The sequence below is a fragment of the Ursus arctos genome, unplaced genomic scaffold (genome assembly GCF_023065955.2).
Source record: "Ursus arctos isolate Adak ecotype North America unplaced genomic scaffold, UrsArc2.0 scaffold_6, whole genome shotgun sequence".
Classification (NCBI taxonomy): domain Eukaryota; kingdom Metazoa; phylum Chordata; class Mammalia; order Carnivora; family Ursidae; genus Ursus; species Ursus arctos.
In genome coordinates, this window is record NW_026623078.1 from 28,940,680 (window position 1) to 28,957,132 (window position 16,453).

Here is a 16,453-nt window from a genome sequence, read left to right on the forward strand (position 1 = left end):
ATAAGAAACCTCCTTGCCCTGTGAGAAGCTTAATGTTAAAACTGTGCTCTCACAGAGCACTTTTCATCTTCCAAATGCTTAATGCTGCCTGTCAGGGTACTCAGAGATGAAGATGATGAGGCTTTTAAAACCCATTAGCTTTCCAAGAGCATTCCTCCTTCTTCCTTGAATTCGGATCATTTTCACACTCTTTTCTTCAGGGAGTGGCATCAGTAACAAGGGAATCGGCAAATGAGTTCCTGAAATTAAGCCCATTAGAAAGATTCATTTCTAAGACCATCTTGATCTCAGGTGAACTCTATAGAAACCTCAATTTCAGCTTTTCTCAGTTACAGTTCTATTGAACTTTAGAGAGACACCTCATCCAGACATGCAGTCACATAAATTAGGTTCTATTTGAAAGCATTGAGTATAAAGGGGGTTTTTTTGGGCAGAGGTTAAAACTATGTTTTTAGGACAGGAATATAAGAATATCATAATGAGGGGCGCCTGGGTGGCACAGCGGTTAAGCTTCTGCCTTCGGCTCAGGGCGTGATCCCGGCGATCTGGGATCGAGCCCCACATGAGGCTCTTCTGGTATGAGCCTGCTTCTTCCTCTCCCACTCCCCCTGCTTGTGTTCCCTCTCTCGCTGGCTGTCTCTACCTCTGTCAAATAAATAAAAAAAATCTTAAAAAAAAAAAAAGAATATCATAATGAAAGAAATAGGTTTATGTTTTAAAGATTAAAGATCTTTGTAAAACCTAAATTAAGTATCTTGTGATTTCCAGTGGTCTTTCATATTCATATATTATGTTACTGCTTGTGTAGAAAGGCCATATTGTCATGATTAATAACTGAGGGATGATATATATGAAACAGACCAGGAAGGTGTTCTGCTGTTCTTGGAAAATGCACCACACTAACTTCTGTGCTGACTCTACCACATGTAGAAAATTTTAAGATTATTTTTGAAAGATGTTATTTTCTTAATATTAGTTAATGGAGTCAAAGGTTAAAATGAAAAACTTTATGAGAGGGTTCCCTGTCCATCCTATAATGCCAAGACTTCCCTCCTTTTTCATCTAGAGTTTTTCTGCCTTTTTCGTGCGTTCTGTTTCTGTACCATAACAGTAAGAGCACCAACATGTGAGTCGGGCTGTGTTGATTCTCATACAGACCATCTGTGTGATTTGGTAGGTTATGTAATTGCTCTAAGTCTAGATCTCCCCCCCAACCCCGCAAGGGGTTTGGAGTTTCATTGAGTATAACGTGGCAGCATATTTAAAGCGTGTATTTATAGTTAGCTACTCTCATTATATTCAGTGCCTAAAATGTTGTACTTATTTTAAAATGTTTGTAGACTTGAATTGTAGACTTGTAGGCAGCATTCAATTCCACACCCATATTATTTTGTTACTATATAGCTAAAACTATTTCTAAAATATTTTGAAAATAGAATCTACAAATAACCACTGAGGTTATAAATTAGTTACAAGTTATAACCATAATATACAGATCAATATAAATTATATCCCCAGTGTTTATTCATATACATTCCTATAGAAAATTCAATACAAATTGTGGTTAAGTTTCTAAGATAGGCCATATAAAGCTATATCATCCATAAAATAGTTGACACCATATTAATTTATCTATATGGACCAGATCCCTTCATCTCCAGAGCCCTGGGTGACTCTGAAGACAAGTGCCTTTGAGGCTTAGCCAAACCCTGCTGACTATTGAGCCTTCAAGGCTTTACAATCCTTCTTGAGCCTGTGAGTTCAGTAAAGTGCTACAGAAAAAAAAGAAATACCAAAGGGAAGAAATTTGGAGATCTTTGAGGAAGGGTTGGAGCAAAAGCAACATTAATTAAAAGGATTATATCATACACACATGTTCATGTTCACAGCAGCATTATTCATAATAGCCAAACAGTGGAAGCAACCCAGGTTCCATGGACAGATGAATGCATAAACGAAGCGTGGCATGTACGTACAATGAAATGTTACTCCACTTTAAAAAGCAAAGGAATCCTGACAATATGCTACAATATAGATGAACCTTGAAGACATTATGCTAAATGAAATATTCCAGTCACAAAAATGACTTTTTTGGAAAAAAGCCAAAATGAACAAATAGAAACAAGTAAGTGTGGCATAGAGATAAGACAGAGGGAAGAAAGGATTTAAAAAAAACCTATCATTAATAATATCATAAAAGACAGAAGGGAGGTTACTATGTCCATGAAACATGAATATTCAGAGAAAAAAATTCCTGGAATAATATGTAATAGATATTTTAGAAAATTTAAAAATTCAATAGAAAGTTTAGAAATAAGATTAAGAAAATCTTATAGAAAATAGGCTAGACAGAGAAACAGATGAAAAATAGCAAGAAAATAAGATAATTAGAGCACATTCAGATATTTGGACTTCTAGAAAAAGGAAAAAAAGAAAATGGAACCAGGGTGGAGGTGGGGAGGGAAATAATTGTAAAAATATTTGAAGAAAATTTCTGAGAACAGAAATATAGGAGTTTGCAGATAGAAGGACCCACCACGTGCTCTGCACAATATATAAAAATGGAGCAAACCTGTAGAAAGACACACTTTCAAAGAGAAAAGAAAAAGATTTTTATGAAAAGGAAGAAAAATGATTTTAAAAAATGAGAAGAGACTTCTTAACAGCAACACTGGGAGACTGGAGATAATTCATGCTTTCAAATTTTTGAAAAAAGTTAATCTCCAAATTGAAATTTTAAACCTAGAACTATCAATTAAGTGTTCAGATGGAATAAATAGCAAACTGAAAATGTTACCTCCCCTGCTTTCTATTTAAAGAAGCTGAAAGAAGATGTGCCACACCATACCAAGGGAGTAGAGAGAAAAAGATATGGAATCCAGGAAACAGGAGACTGATGACAGGAGGGGAGGGGAGGGTAATCACCAGGAGGATGGTGAGAGGAGAGCCCGCCATGACCCTGAGCGGGAGAACTAAGATAATACCAGGGCAGGCTGAATCAAGTCTGAAAGCTCTGAGAGAGACAAGCTCAAGAAGACAAAATCTAGAATATCTAAAACATTCGGACACACTGAGAGACGTATGTAACTAAAGGAGAGTTAGAGGTTAAATAAGTGACAAATGCATAGAAGAGTTAGCAAATAAATATGCACGATTATTAATTCCAGTGAAAATAGAATGTATAGAAAGGAAAACTCATCACTGTATATTTTTTTAAATTCAGCTTTCAAGAGCATTTATACAATCACACTGTGGTAGAATTATGATAAACTGAAGTTTTAGGGAGTGTGTGTGTTATTGTGAAAAACTGAAAAAGGGCTTATGCCTCATTTTCCATTTTCAACAGTCAGTAGAGGACTATAATTGAAAAATCAAGAAGTGTACAAACCAGAAACATACTATTACGTTGAGATGTGGAGATAAACAACAAAATAATTAGATAAAAAGTGGAAAATTATTGCCTTTGTGGGGTTGAAAATGGTGGTGGTATGTGAAGAGTTTGTGAAGTCTTATAAAACTATTTGATTGTTTAAAACATGTACAACTTTGATAAAAATAATAGAGTTTTAAAAAATATTAGAATAGTTATGGTACTATTGCTCTCTGCCAACATGATAGCTCTCTTCCAGTAAAGTGATTCTTACTTTCCATTTTAGAAGAAAAATGTGTTTACCAATTCTTGGAGCTAATGGATGTTGCCACCCAGTTGACTTCTAAATCCTCTGTCCCTCCTCACAGCAAATTTTCTTTATATGAGAAGACAGGAAATAGTGAACATGAGTAATTCAAAATATAAGTAGTATAATAATCTCTATGTAACAATGGTAATATGATAGTGCCAACTGAAATTTCCTGAGAAATTTAAACATCTAAGAACATATGTCACAGATCACGTCCTGACAAATTAAAAAAATTTGGTCAACATTCCTAATATTGTTTAATTTCCGTGCCATATGTTTCCATTACATAGCAAGGGAGAGGGGGAAAGAAAGAACTAACAGCTAAGTCTTGTGAACAGTGACAAATTTTATGTCTCCATAAATTGATGTTTATAACTGTGGAGAGTTTAGAGCTGGGAGGATTAAGGCACTACCTAGTATAAAGCCCTCATAGAAGAATTTTAATACCTAAAGCAATTAGTTGACTGACCTCCAGTGATTTGCTGAAAGACTAATTTTAAAATACAACATGTTCATTTTCTCTGGATAGTGGGTCAAATGACCAGACAGAGATACAATTTACAGAGTGTATAAAACCATAGGCAAGCTTTCATTTGGCTCCTGGCCCCCAAGACTCAATTATAGGAAGGGGAAGAATCCCTAGGTAGAGGGGAAGAAATGGATCCTAAGCCTGTTTTGTGCATTGAGAGGAAAGGTAGTGGTAGAATAGGGAAGCAGATTTCCCCAACAACTATACGTTCTCAAAGAGTCTGGTTATTTTTATCTGGCCAGGTGAAGGACAGAACTCTAGTAGAGGTTCCTGGCTGGGGCAGCAGCAGCATGAGCTGGCCGTGTGTCCTGTTGCCTCCTGCATCGTGGTGAGTGGCTCCCCTTTCTATAGACCCACCAGGCCACTGTCCTACCTCCTACTGGCAGTGCCAGGCCTCCAAGACTAGGACCAGGTTTTAGGGAAGGATTACCCAACAACACAAAAGGAGGCCAGACAATTTAGGTCTAAAACAAGCCATGCAAAAATAACACCAATTCCTTAAAACAGCATATGTGAAATCAATCACAATACATAATTTAAACATACATTAGTGCCAAAAATTCACAGTGCTCCATTGTGAAGTTTCGTCCGTTAACTGTATCTTAAGCTTACAGCCCTTATAGTCAGAATCAGTCTGTGCCCAAAGAATCTTCTTACAAAATGCTTTTGGGTTGGAAGGGCCTATGACCCCAAATGGTTGTTGCTCACCAAAGAAGGTAGATGGATGGTAAATAAGCACATGAAAAGCTGTTCAACGTCATGTCATCGGTCAAATGCTAAGTAAATCCACAATGATACGCCACTACATCCACGAGAATGGATAAAATTTTAAAAGGCTGAAACTTTCATTTATTCTTGATTTGGGAGCTATTTGATGCTTACAGCATCGTGGACAAATCTCTATATAATGCTAGGTAAGAGGAGCTAGACAGTAAAGGGTACATATTATATGGTTCCGTTTATATAAAACTATTAAATGCAAACTAATCTATAGTAATAGGAGACGGATCAATGGTTGCCTATGAATTGGGTGGGGCAGTGAGGAGAGGGAAGAAGTAATTACAAAGGGACGTGAAGACACTTTTGTGAAAGATTTATAATATCTTTATTGAGGTGACAGTTTTACACAGATGTTAATAATGTTTATAATTTTAATCAAAAGTGGTTTGTCAATTAAAACTTGATAAAACTATAAAGAGACATGTTACACCATAATTATGATAAATCAACAGTTTATCTTCAATATCAATTTTCTTTAATAAACATGTCCCAACCGACTTACTGGTCCATGAAATTCTAAAACCAAAGAATCATTGTTTTGACCTTGAATAAAAAATAAATAACTGAGAATGTATTTTAAATCTTTCAGCTTAGCTCAGTTTCCATAAATTTCACCTGCAGCTTCCATCTCTCACCGCCTCACCTGTACCCCAGACACAAAGAACCAGAGCTGCTTCTTCCCTGCTCTGGTCCACACACCTGTGTGGCTTCTGTTCTGCCCTCTACCTAGGGTATCTCTATGCCCCTTTCCATGTCTGGCCACGCCCAATCATCATTCAAGATAAGGTTGCTCATCCTCCAGAAGCATTCTTTTACCGGCTACCTCCATCCATCCCCCACTCCCCTGGGAGCCCATTCAGAATAAAGATTCCTTTCTCCACAGAATCATGTCTACCTCTATTATCACTTTACTCATTGATTGTAACATCCTTGAGGGCAAGAAATAATCTTTCTGTGGAAAACAAAAAGGTGTTTTGTTCAACTTGCATAGTGTTTGTAAAAATTTGACATTAAAATCAGGATACTCACCTGGGCCCGCATTCCTGAATGCATGGAATGACCCAGAGCTAAAAGCAGCTTTAGAGGGTCTCCATTCACTACAGTCATCTCTTCTCCCTATTGCTCCCAACACTTACTGTCATTTGCCACATTGCTTTAACTGGCTCACCACCTTTCCCGGGTATATGATTTCCTGGCTACTATGAGCATTTGACTTTGAATCCATGCTAATTGAGAAATCAACATTTCTAGAAAGAATAAAGACATATATAGATTAAAGAACAGCAAGAGAAGGCTTTTCAAAAGAAGAGAGAATATCTGCCTTTTAAAATAATAGTTTTGGGTGTATAACTTATTGATTTGACAATTCTATGCATTGCTCAGTGCTCATCATGGTAAATGTAGTCACCATCTGTCACCATAGAACATTGTTACAGCATTATTGACTATATTCTCTATGCTATACTTTTCATCCCTGTAACTTATTTATTTTGTAACTGGAAGTTTGTACTTCTTAATTCCCTTCACCTATTTCACCCATCCTCCCAGCTCCCTTCTGGCAACCACCACTTTGTTTTCTGTGCTTAAGAGTCTGTTTGGGTTTTCTTTTTTGGTTTGTTCATTTGTTTTGTGTTTTAGATTCCACATATAAATGAAATCATATGGTATTTGTCTTTTTCTGCCTGACTTATTTCACTTAGCATTATACCCTCTAGATCCATCGATGTTGTCACAAGTGGCAAGAGTTCGTTCATTTTATAGCCGAGTAACACTCCATTGTATATATATATACCACACCTTCATTCATTCATCTATCAATGGACATTTAGGTTGCTTCCATATCTTGGCTATTTTAGTAATGCTGCGGTAAACATAGAGGTGTGTATATCTTTTGAAATTAGTGTTTTTGTTTTCTTTGGGTAAATACCCACTAGTGAAATTACTGGACTATATGGTATTTCTGTTCTTAATTTTTGGAGGAACTTCCATACTATTTTCCACAGTGGTTGCACCAATTTACATTCCCACCAATACTGCATGAGGTTTCCCTTTTCTCCACATCCTCTTCAATATTTTTTACGTCTTGTGTTTTTTATGCTAGCCATTCTGACTTGGTGAGATGATACCTCATCATGGTTTTGGTTTTGCATTTCTCTGATGATTGGTGATGTTGAGCATGTTTTCATATGTCTGTTGGCCATCTAGATGTTGTCTTTGGAAAAATGTCTATTCACATCCTCTGCCCATTTTTTAATTAGATTGTTTGGGGGTTTTTTGTTGTTCATTTGTATATATGCCTTTCACAGGAAGAGAGTGGATTGGGGCAAATTTTTAAAATTCTAGTTATTATGTGCCAAGTTGGAGTTATTCATTTTCATTATTTTAAATGTCTCCAAATGACTCTCTACCTTTTTCTAAAGCCAAAGTGATCACTATGTTCATATGAGCCACTCCATGTCCATTTCAAATATGTTTTATAAATGTATACTAAGCTAGATTGATCCTGTTGAAGAAATGCAGAGCTGTAACTACAGGAGCCACGTGTTATGATTTCAATTTACATAAAGCTAATTCTAGATACATCCAAATAAGAGGCTCTCGTTAGTTTGAAAACATTCTATGGTAACACATTTATAACAAAATGCTGGATTCTAATGAAAGGATTCAGATTTAATGATGTTCTTTCCATCAGAATCTTAATAATATTTGCTCACTGGTTCTATGATTGCTATTTGGCATTTCTTTCCATCCCATCAATAAAGCAAATTATTTCCCGAAGTAGTTTCACTGGTGTATAAGTCAGGAAACTACTTCTGATTGTGGTTAAATGCTGCTGTTCTAAAAAGCTCATCTTCAGAGGGCCATTCTGGAGCAGAGATTAAGTCCCTTTTATCCAGTAAGGTCCAATTCGCCTATGTGGGAAGCTTTTATTACCTATGTGCTTCCTGAACACAGGATAGGGGATGTGGCATTGAAAGCATTTCAAAAAACATCTTCCGTAAAGTCACTGAAAAAAAGAAGTAAGTAAAAAAAAAAAACAAACTACTAAATATTTCAGAATAAAATTATCCCTAACTACATATTTTTTCACAATATACATCAAGATAAGTAGTACACATTTTAAAGGTTAGGAGAAAATTGCCCTTTAAAATGGAAGAGGTATACGTAAAATGACTTATTATAATCATACAATAATAAATTATCTATGACTTTATTGATCATTATGTTTCTAGGTGACAACAGGGCTTCACTCGATGAATATCCAGGAAGTAGGGATGCTTAGAGAATGTACCCTTTATAAGGAAGAGGGAAATTTTTTTTTATGTTCAGTTAGCCACTGTATAGTACATCATTAGTTTTCGATGTAGTGTTCAGTGATGCATTAGTTGCATATAACACCCAGTGCTCATCATAACACATGCCCTCATTAATTCTGTAATTAGGCTTCTCCAGATCTTGGAAGCAAAAAACCTATCATAAATTCAAAGAAGTCCTGTGATTTGGCTCTACAATCCACAGACTTTTTTCTGTCCGGGGTATTATTAATAAAAAGCTGCAAAAATGACATCTGCACTCTTGTTAATGTTCAGCTTAATAGTTAATTATTAATGTATGTGTTGTCCCCAAGTGCCTCACCCTGAGCCCTGTACAGAGTAGTTGCACAAAAGATAGTTGTTTAATTTCCTGGATGTGACCTGTGGGACCCCCAGCAGGAGTGTGGCTGAAGCACCACTCGGTGAAAGGCACCATTTAATTGGTCTGGCCCCCTGGTCAACAGAATCTGAATTACCTCTAACAAGCTCGGATGGTATACAGTAACAGGGAGAGGAAGTTGAGAGTGACACGCGCCTCTACGTGGGACAAGATTGGCGAATGGTTTCCCATGTAGTTTACTAAGTTACGGAGGGAGATTAGGTAGGTGGAAAGACATATAGGTGTAGAAACAAAACACTTAGAATGAATTAAAACCTACTCACCTATTTCTTTTTCCTTCTTCCCTCTATTTATCCATCTGTTATGTGAAAACAATTATTACAAATTCTATACAGAGGTATTCTGTTAATTAGTTTTTAACACTTACTAAGGAACTGGTTAAATGAGTGTATTTGTTTGCCAGGCTGCCATAACAAAGTGCCACAGACAGACATTTATCGCCTCATGGTTGTGGAGGCTAGAAGTCCAAGATCAAGTTGTCACCCGGGCTGGTTCCCTCGAAGGCTGTGAGGGAGAATCTGTCCCATGCCTCTCTCCTGGGTCCTGATGGTTTGGTGGCAGTCTTTGTCATTCCCTGGCTTATAGATGCCTCGCCCCCATCTCTGCCTTCCCCATCATATGGCATTCTCCCTGTGTACTCCCTCTGGCTCCAAATTTCCCCTTTTTATAAGGACACCAGTCACTGAATTAGGGGCCCACTCTACTCCAGTATGACCTCACTTTAACCAATCTTATCTGCAATGACCCTATTTCCAAATCAGGCCACATTCTGAGGTACTGGAGGTCAGAAAGTCAACGTATGACTTTTGGGGGAGGATGGTAGGGACACAGTTCAACCCATAACCAAGGGATACTCAAATATGTCTATTCACCTTTGCTATGCTTCCGGATCCTATTGACCCCTCTCTGTTTGTCATATACTCTTCTTGTCTTGTGTGGAAGTGTCTGGGGCTGTTGCTGCTTTGTATCCGAGGCTCTTGCAAATGGTAATTCTAAGGCCAGATTTTAAGAGCAATCTTCCCTGCCTTTGAGAAAAGGAGGGTGCCCCTCTGCCATGATGTCGGAGGGCCCACCACCACTTAGGTATTGGTGGCAATGGCTTCTCTGGGCGGTTGTGCCACACTAGAACCCTGCTTGCTGTTTGCCTCAACTCTGCTGCCCAATGTCATGGTGGGTAGTGGCCCTGAAAGGGGAGTAGCTGCTAGACTGAGCTGGAAGGGCTCCTTTACTGCCCAGAAACACAGTCTGACAGGCATCTTGCACGTGATCATGGATCTACCTCTGTGGGCTTTATTATTTAACAACTTCACACCCACAACCATATGGTCTGAGTAGATGTTATTTGGTAAACTACCGGATTGAAGCTTCTCATTCACTCTTCAGAGGGATAATACTTGCAGCTTGTCATTAGGACTACACGGAGAAAGAGAAATTGAGAAATTTTACAAAACTGGGTGAAAGTATGTCCCTGGGTTCCCCTTTCTCTATGCAATCTGTGACTCTGTCACAATTAAAAATAAAATTTCTCATATTTCACATTCTTCCCCAAAGTTTAGGCTAGCTAGATATAATGGAAGTTTATTTTACATTAGTCTTTCAGGTAATAATAAATGGCATTTATTAAGCTCACACTAAGTTAATAATTAAACAGAAATTCAGTTATCTAGAATCCTTGGGTGACAAGTTGATATAAAGAGCAGAATTTCTGGATGACTGAACATTACAACTTTCAGCCATAAACCTTAATAAGCCAGTAAATAAATAACCTTGGGATATGACTGATTTTTTCCAAACTAAAATCTAGTTTTGTTACTTATCTTAGAAGCTATTTACCTTTAAGTCTTGTTGAAAATATGGGGTGCCTGGGTAGCTCAGTCGTTAAGCGTCTGCCTTTGGCTCAGGGCGTGATCCCAGAGTCTGGGGATCGAGCCCCATATCGGGCTCCTCTGCTGGGAGCCGGTTTCTTCCTCTCCCACCCCCTCTGCTGTGTTCCCTCTGTTGCTGGCTGTCTGTCTCTCTGTCAAATAAGTAAATAAATAAACTCTTTAAAAAAATATGTTCATCGGTATGAAATAAAATATTATTCTGAATTTAAGTATCACCACTGCAACAGAATCAGTTGAAAAATCCTACTATTTGTCACTACACTAAATAACCCAAAATTGCTCTTTTGAAATCTCATATTGCATTCTGATTTTTTTCTACCCTTTCTTTAGATGTCTGGTCTTTATATAATAGCCATATTAGCCCTCTTGTTTCATACATACTTACATTAATCCTTTTGGTCAAATTTTCTAATCTACTATAGAAACTAGGCACTCAAACTTATTAGATTTCTAGGCGAAGTAAGCAGAAATGGGTTCAGATTTGGCATCACGTGTGAAAGGTGCATGAGCATTAGTGTTTGGGTGCTACAACACTTATTTGGGTTTCTTAAATTCTCTCAGTACTTTTTCTCATCTTCTTTTGTGTCCGTTAGTTGTGTCCCCAGAAATTTGAGATTGCCAGACACCTGATTCCTGGATAGGTGAGGCACAGTTCTACAAATCAGTCATAACAAGCACACTTCTACTCTGAATCCAGTTTTATATCAGGCTTTCCTGAGAATATTAAGTCTTCACTTTCAGAGTTCACCATCCTGTCAAACTACACAAGGCACCCAAATGAAAAAGACAGAACATTTACAAAGGAGTAGACATTTAAAGATCTTCATAAACATTTATGGGATATTAAATGGAGTAGTACATGGGTGAAATCAACCAGGAAAGGAACACCTGTACCTTGAGACTGACGAGAAGGCGAGATGAGAAGCCTTTCTAGTGGGTAGGGAATCTAAATGGAAAGAGCTCTTGGAAGTGGGTGAGGAGGTATGAAAGCAGAGGGCCTGAGACTGACTATATTCTAAGAAAAGCACCTTGGTAATGGCTGGGAAGTGTGAGGGAAGGAGCCACATGGTGGGGAAGGATGATACTATGAACTGCCTTTCAAATAATAACCTGTGCATTGGGTACTCCCTTGTCCTGGGTGGAGTATCAAATGTGTTATTCTCCAAATGTAACAGAGTTGCAATTATACTTTTGTCTCCTCCTCAACATGTTTAGGTGGGGTTCCAGTTAATTTTAGTGCAATAGATACAAATTAAGCAGTGCCCTCAACCTTCCTGTGTATTCCTTGTGGCTTCATCTCTACTCCTTACCCTCCATCCTCACTTGCAGGGCCGCTAGTTCCTTTGGAGGTTCTGCTGTGGTAAGACCTCCCATGGGGGTCCAGCCTAACCGTCCTCACAGTGTCATTACTAAGGATAACAATACTTCTGCATCCTGGGGGCTCTTGTACCACATTCTGGTAGAATCAGCCCTCAATACCCCCATGGAAAAAGCAGAAATATTCGGCCCGGGCATATCACATTGCCAATATTCAATCAGTTTTGACCTATAAAACCTTTCATAAAGTTCAATCTAATATTTTTACCCCTCCTGCCTGTGAAAGAAACCACTATGTAGCACTCTCCTTGCCCCATAGCATGTGGTTACACAGACCCACTCAATCAAGAGAGTGTTGGTGGGATGGTGCTGGTATGCAACCCAGCGTTTTCTCAACTTAATGCCAAGTTCATCAGATTTTATTTACTCTTGCGAAAGCCATGCTTGTTCTTTCTCAATGGAGGTATTTCTCTTTCTGCCTTCAACAACTTCCCAGTGTAGTAGCAGGAAGTGTGTTAAGATTTATAAAATTAAGGGAGCCATTGGATACACTATCACATTTCTTCAGCTGTGTGCTTGAGAAATCCTCTGCAAATGTTTCCTGGAGGACACATTTCAACGTGTGTTGACAAATTCTTTATTGCTTCAGAACAACAATTAGGACCTATTACTTAATGGAGATTTATAAAGGGGATTAACAAAACCCTTGTTGCATACAGTGCTACATCCATTTCCTTTAAAGCCAAGATTGGCTCTTTTAGATGTGGAAATGCTGAAATATGTTACTCTTAGGTATCATCCAAGAAAGAGTTCTCAGAAAGTACTCCAAATCATAGAATTTTGAATCATAGAAAAGCTATCTAACCCAAACTTCCGATTTTTTTAGAATATAAAACACACGACAATTAAGGAAATTGTCTATCGTATATCTCTACTTGGGAGAAGAACTGGGATTGTCATTCACATTTCTTTAATCCCAGTCAAATGTATTGCCGTGCCCACTGGGTGAGAGAATTGAGTCATGAAAAAGCAAGAATGGTTACCATTTAGAGTGCTTGGTGATCATAGGGCCTTCGAACTACACACGGGCCAGATGCCACATAGAGAAATGTCACCTTCCTGTGTTCTTTGTCCATTTTTAGAATTTCATGGGGATTGACATTTGCTGGGAACTCAGTTTGTTTGCTCCAAACTGAAGCTGATATTTAATTAGTCTCCTGAAATGTCAGGTAACCAAAGGTGGTTCGTAGGGTTCTGTAGGAAATGTGGCTATATTAAGTATGAAGCTGGACACTGAAATTTGGTGGCTCAGCTGTGTTTCCTGTGGAAGCATGAATATGGTGTTTGCAGATGAATGAAACAAATAGTGCCCTCTTGTCAGGCACACTGTTCCGTCACCCAAACTGAGGGCTGCAGTGTGTACTTTGGCTTAACATAATATGATAGGACCTGGAAAAAAAAATTTAATGTTCCTTTTTTGCCACTTTAGAGGTTCAGAGGTTCCTGGAGTTGCCTAGATTTTGAGTGCATGTAGCTTAGTCCCAGGATGTCTGCTGAGCTCAGAGTTGATCTGATCCAAACTAGGCTATGAAGCTCTAAGGTCTCCTGGGAGTGGAAAGAACTTGTAGATTTCATTCATATCAACCTCCAGGATCCTTCTCTTTCAATTCAATTGAAATTTATTGGGTGGTTAGTTAGAACCGATTTTCCTAGGATTGGATAGAATCTAAATTTAACCCTGTGGAAACCTGGACTGGCTCAGGTTCAAGGGTTCAATCTTAACCTGACATACACGGTTGAACTGCATAGTGGTCCCCAAAAAAAAGAAAAAGAAAGAGACCTATTTCTAAATATAAAGAAGAAAATTGCCATACTTATGCAGATCTGATTGTTTTTCATTACTGAAATATAATCTGTTCTTTCACTTTCTCTTCACGATGGACATTGAAATATCAATGGAGAAATTGATACAAATATCATGTGAATAAAATGAATACCATTTGTCCTACGAAGAATTTGACTTACAACTCGAAACCATTACAGAGCCATATGCTATTGAAAATAGGTAAGAGTAAGAATTTAATATAGAAGAATTTGATAGTTTAAAAACTTTGCAGTTCAGATTAGCCGAGTTGGTACCTGCCATTATTCCTTCACAGGTTGCTTGATTGGCATGACAGACTTGGCTAGTTGCCTCCCAAATCCATCCTCCCCTTCTTGCTTTATAATAATAAGGCCCCAGTATTAACTGGGCACAGATAAAAGACACATTTCCTGGGCACCTGGATGGCTCTGTTGGTTAAGCATCTGCCTTCAGCTCAGGTCATGATCCCAGGGTCCTGGGATTGAGTCCCACATCAGGCTACCTGCTCAGTGGGGAGTCTGCTTCTTCCTTTCCCTCTACCCCTTCCCTCTGCTCATGCTCTCTCTTTCAAATAATTAAATAAATAAATAAAATCTTAAAAAAAAAAAAAAAAAGACACATTTCCTGCCCCCTGGTAGCTAAGGACAGCCACGTTACTAAATTTTGGCAAAGGAATTAACTATACAAGTGTTGTGTGTGATTTGAGGAAATCTCTTTAATAATAAAGGGCTAAGTCTTCTTCACTTCCTTCTTTCTTTTTTCCTTCTGCACTGAGTATGGATTTTATACAATGACTAAAGCCATCTATCTTGTGCCACGTGGAAGAGGATTGGTAGAGCCAATCACAGAAAGGAGGCTAGATCTTGGATGATCACGCAGGTGGTAAGCCAGCCTATACTATGAACATCTGAATTTCTTTTTCATGAAAGAAATTAGCTTCCTTCTTGCTTTTGCCATTATTTCTGTTTTTTATTCACATGAATTAAGTGCAATCTTAAACCACGCAATCACTTAATGGTCAATGATGATTTACTCTAGGTATCCTAAGAACTTACCGAAAATGTCAAGTTTCATGGCAGCAACTGTACTCTCTGTTCAAATTAGGACTTTATTCCTTTTCTCTACTACTGAGAGGTGTACTTCACTCACCCGTTCCCATGGGAAGAGAAACAACTGATCATAATGCTGAGTTTAGGGAAAGGACATTGAGTCTCTTTTTCAGGTTAGACTGCTCCCAGCTCTTCTCGGTGAAAAGTTGGCCATGCTTGGCTCTACCAACAACAGGAGAATCTTATAGGGAGAAAGTAAACCTCAGTGAGGAGTTATTTGGCAGCCGGTATGGCCTCACATCTCCATCTAGCTTTATCAATATGTAAACTGATGTTTTTCATCTCCACTATTCTATTTTTTTAAATTGACTTTGATTTGGGGCAGAGGGGATGGTGTACATAGGGGAATGATTACTTATCAATTTCAAACCCCAAGACAATGGTCACTAAGAAGATGAGGGGTTGCTCATCAGATTTTTCTAAGGACTTTCAGTAGTTCAACTTTTATTATTGGTATTACACAGCAAAGGTGACATAACTGCTCTTGGATTACTCTTGGGAGATAATTGACAAAGAGAAAATTCATGTTTGTAATTCCTTAAATCATTTTTAAGTAAACTCTGTTCCATCGTTATTTGATACAATTTGTTTTCTGCTCTGTAAAGTGATAGTTGCCTGATTATAAGGGATGCTATTCTGGATTATATATACAGACATAGCTTGCAGGAAAAGCATTACAAAGCATTACAAAGTTTTAAACCAACTAGACCTACTGTCGAAGAGCTGCAAACTGACAGAATAATGTTTTCACGAACATCCAGCAAGACATATTATGGGCTCTTCACCACATAACTGTAGGCAACTTGGATTTCAAAACAACTTGTCACATTTCTCTTTCCAGGACACGAAATTGAAACCTTGGCTCTTTCTATAAAATGGAGAAAATATAAATTTATTAAAGGCCATACTTGAAGCTCTTTATTATGTTTAAGGAGTATTATTCTACTAAAAAGGAATTTCTTAGAAATGGTCATTTAATTTAATTGTCATTGTGATAAAATTGAAAAATTTATATAATTTTTCCTCCAAGTTTGAGATACCACATATTAATGACTTCTCAGGTATGGAATCTTCCCCGTTTTTCTTAAATAAATCATTTATGATCAAGGCATAATATTTAAATTACATAGTTGCATTTTGTTAGCCAATATTCGATGTTGGATTTCCATATGTATATTCTTAATTGAAATGTGCCTGTTGTTTTATTTTTGTTTTGGGGCTAAGGATACATTTTTGGTTTTTAATTTTTTAGGCTAAACTATGAATCATACTACTTTATGTTCTGAAACAATAAGAGGACAGAAATTAATTTTCTTTGATATATTTAAATAATTCACTTGTAGATAGGCAAATTATTTTATGTAGAGTATTTGATAAGTGCTTATATTTGATCTTTGGTGATTAGTCTATTCATATTATATACTTTATACTGAATCAGTTTGGTAGTTTTCCAAAAAACATTTATTTTATTGTGATTTCCAAATTTGTTAACATACCATTGGACATGGTATTTTGTAATGGTAGTGGCCTTCTTTAAGTATTTGTTACATTGTCTTTATTTTTCATTTTTTTCA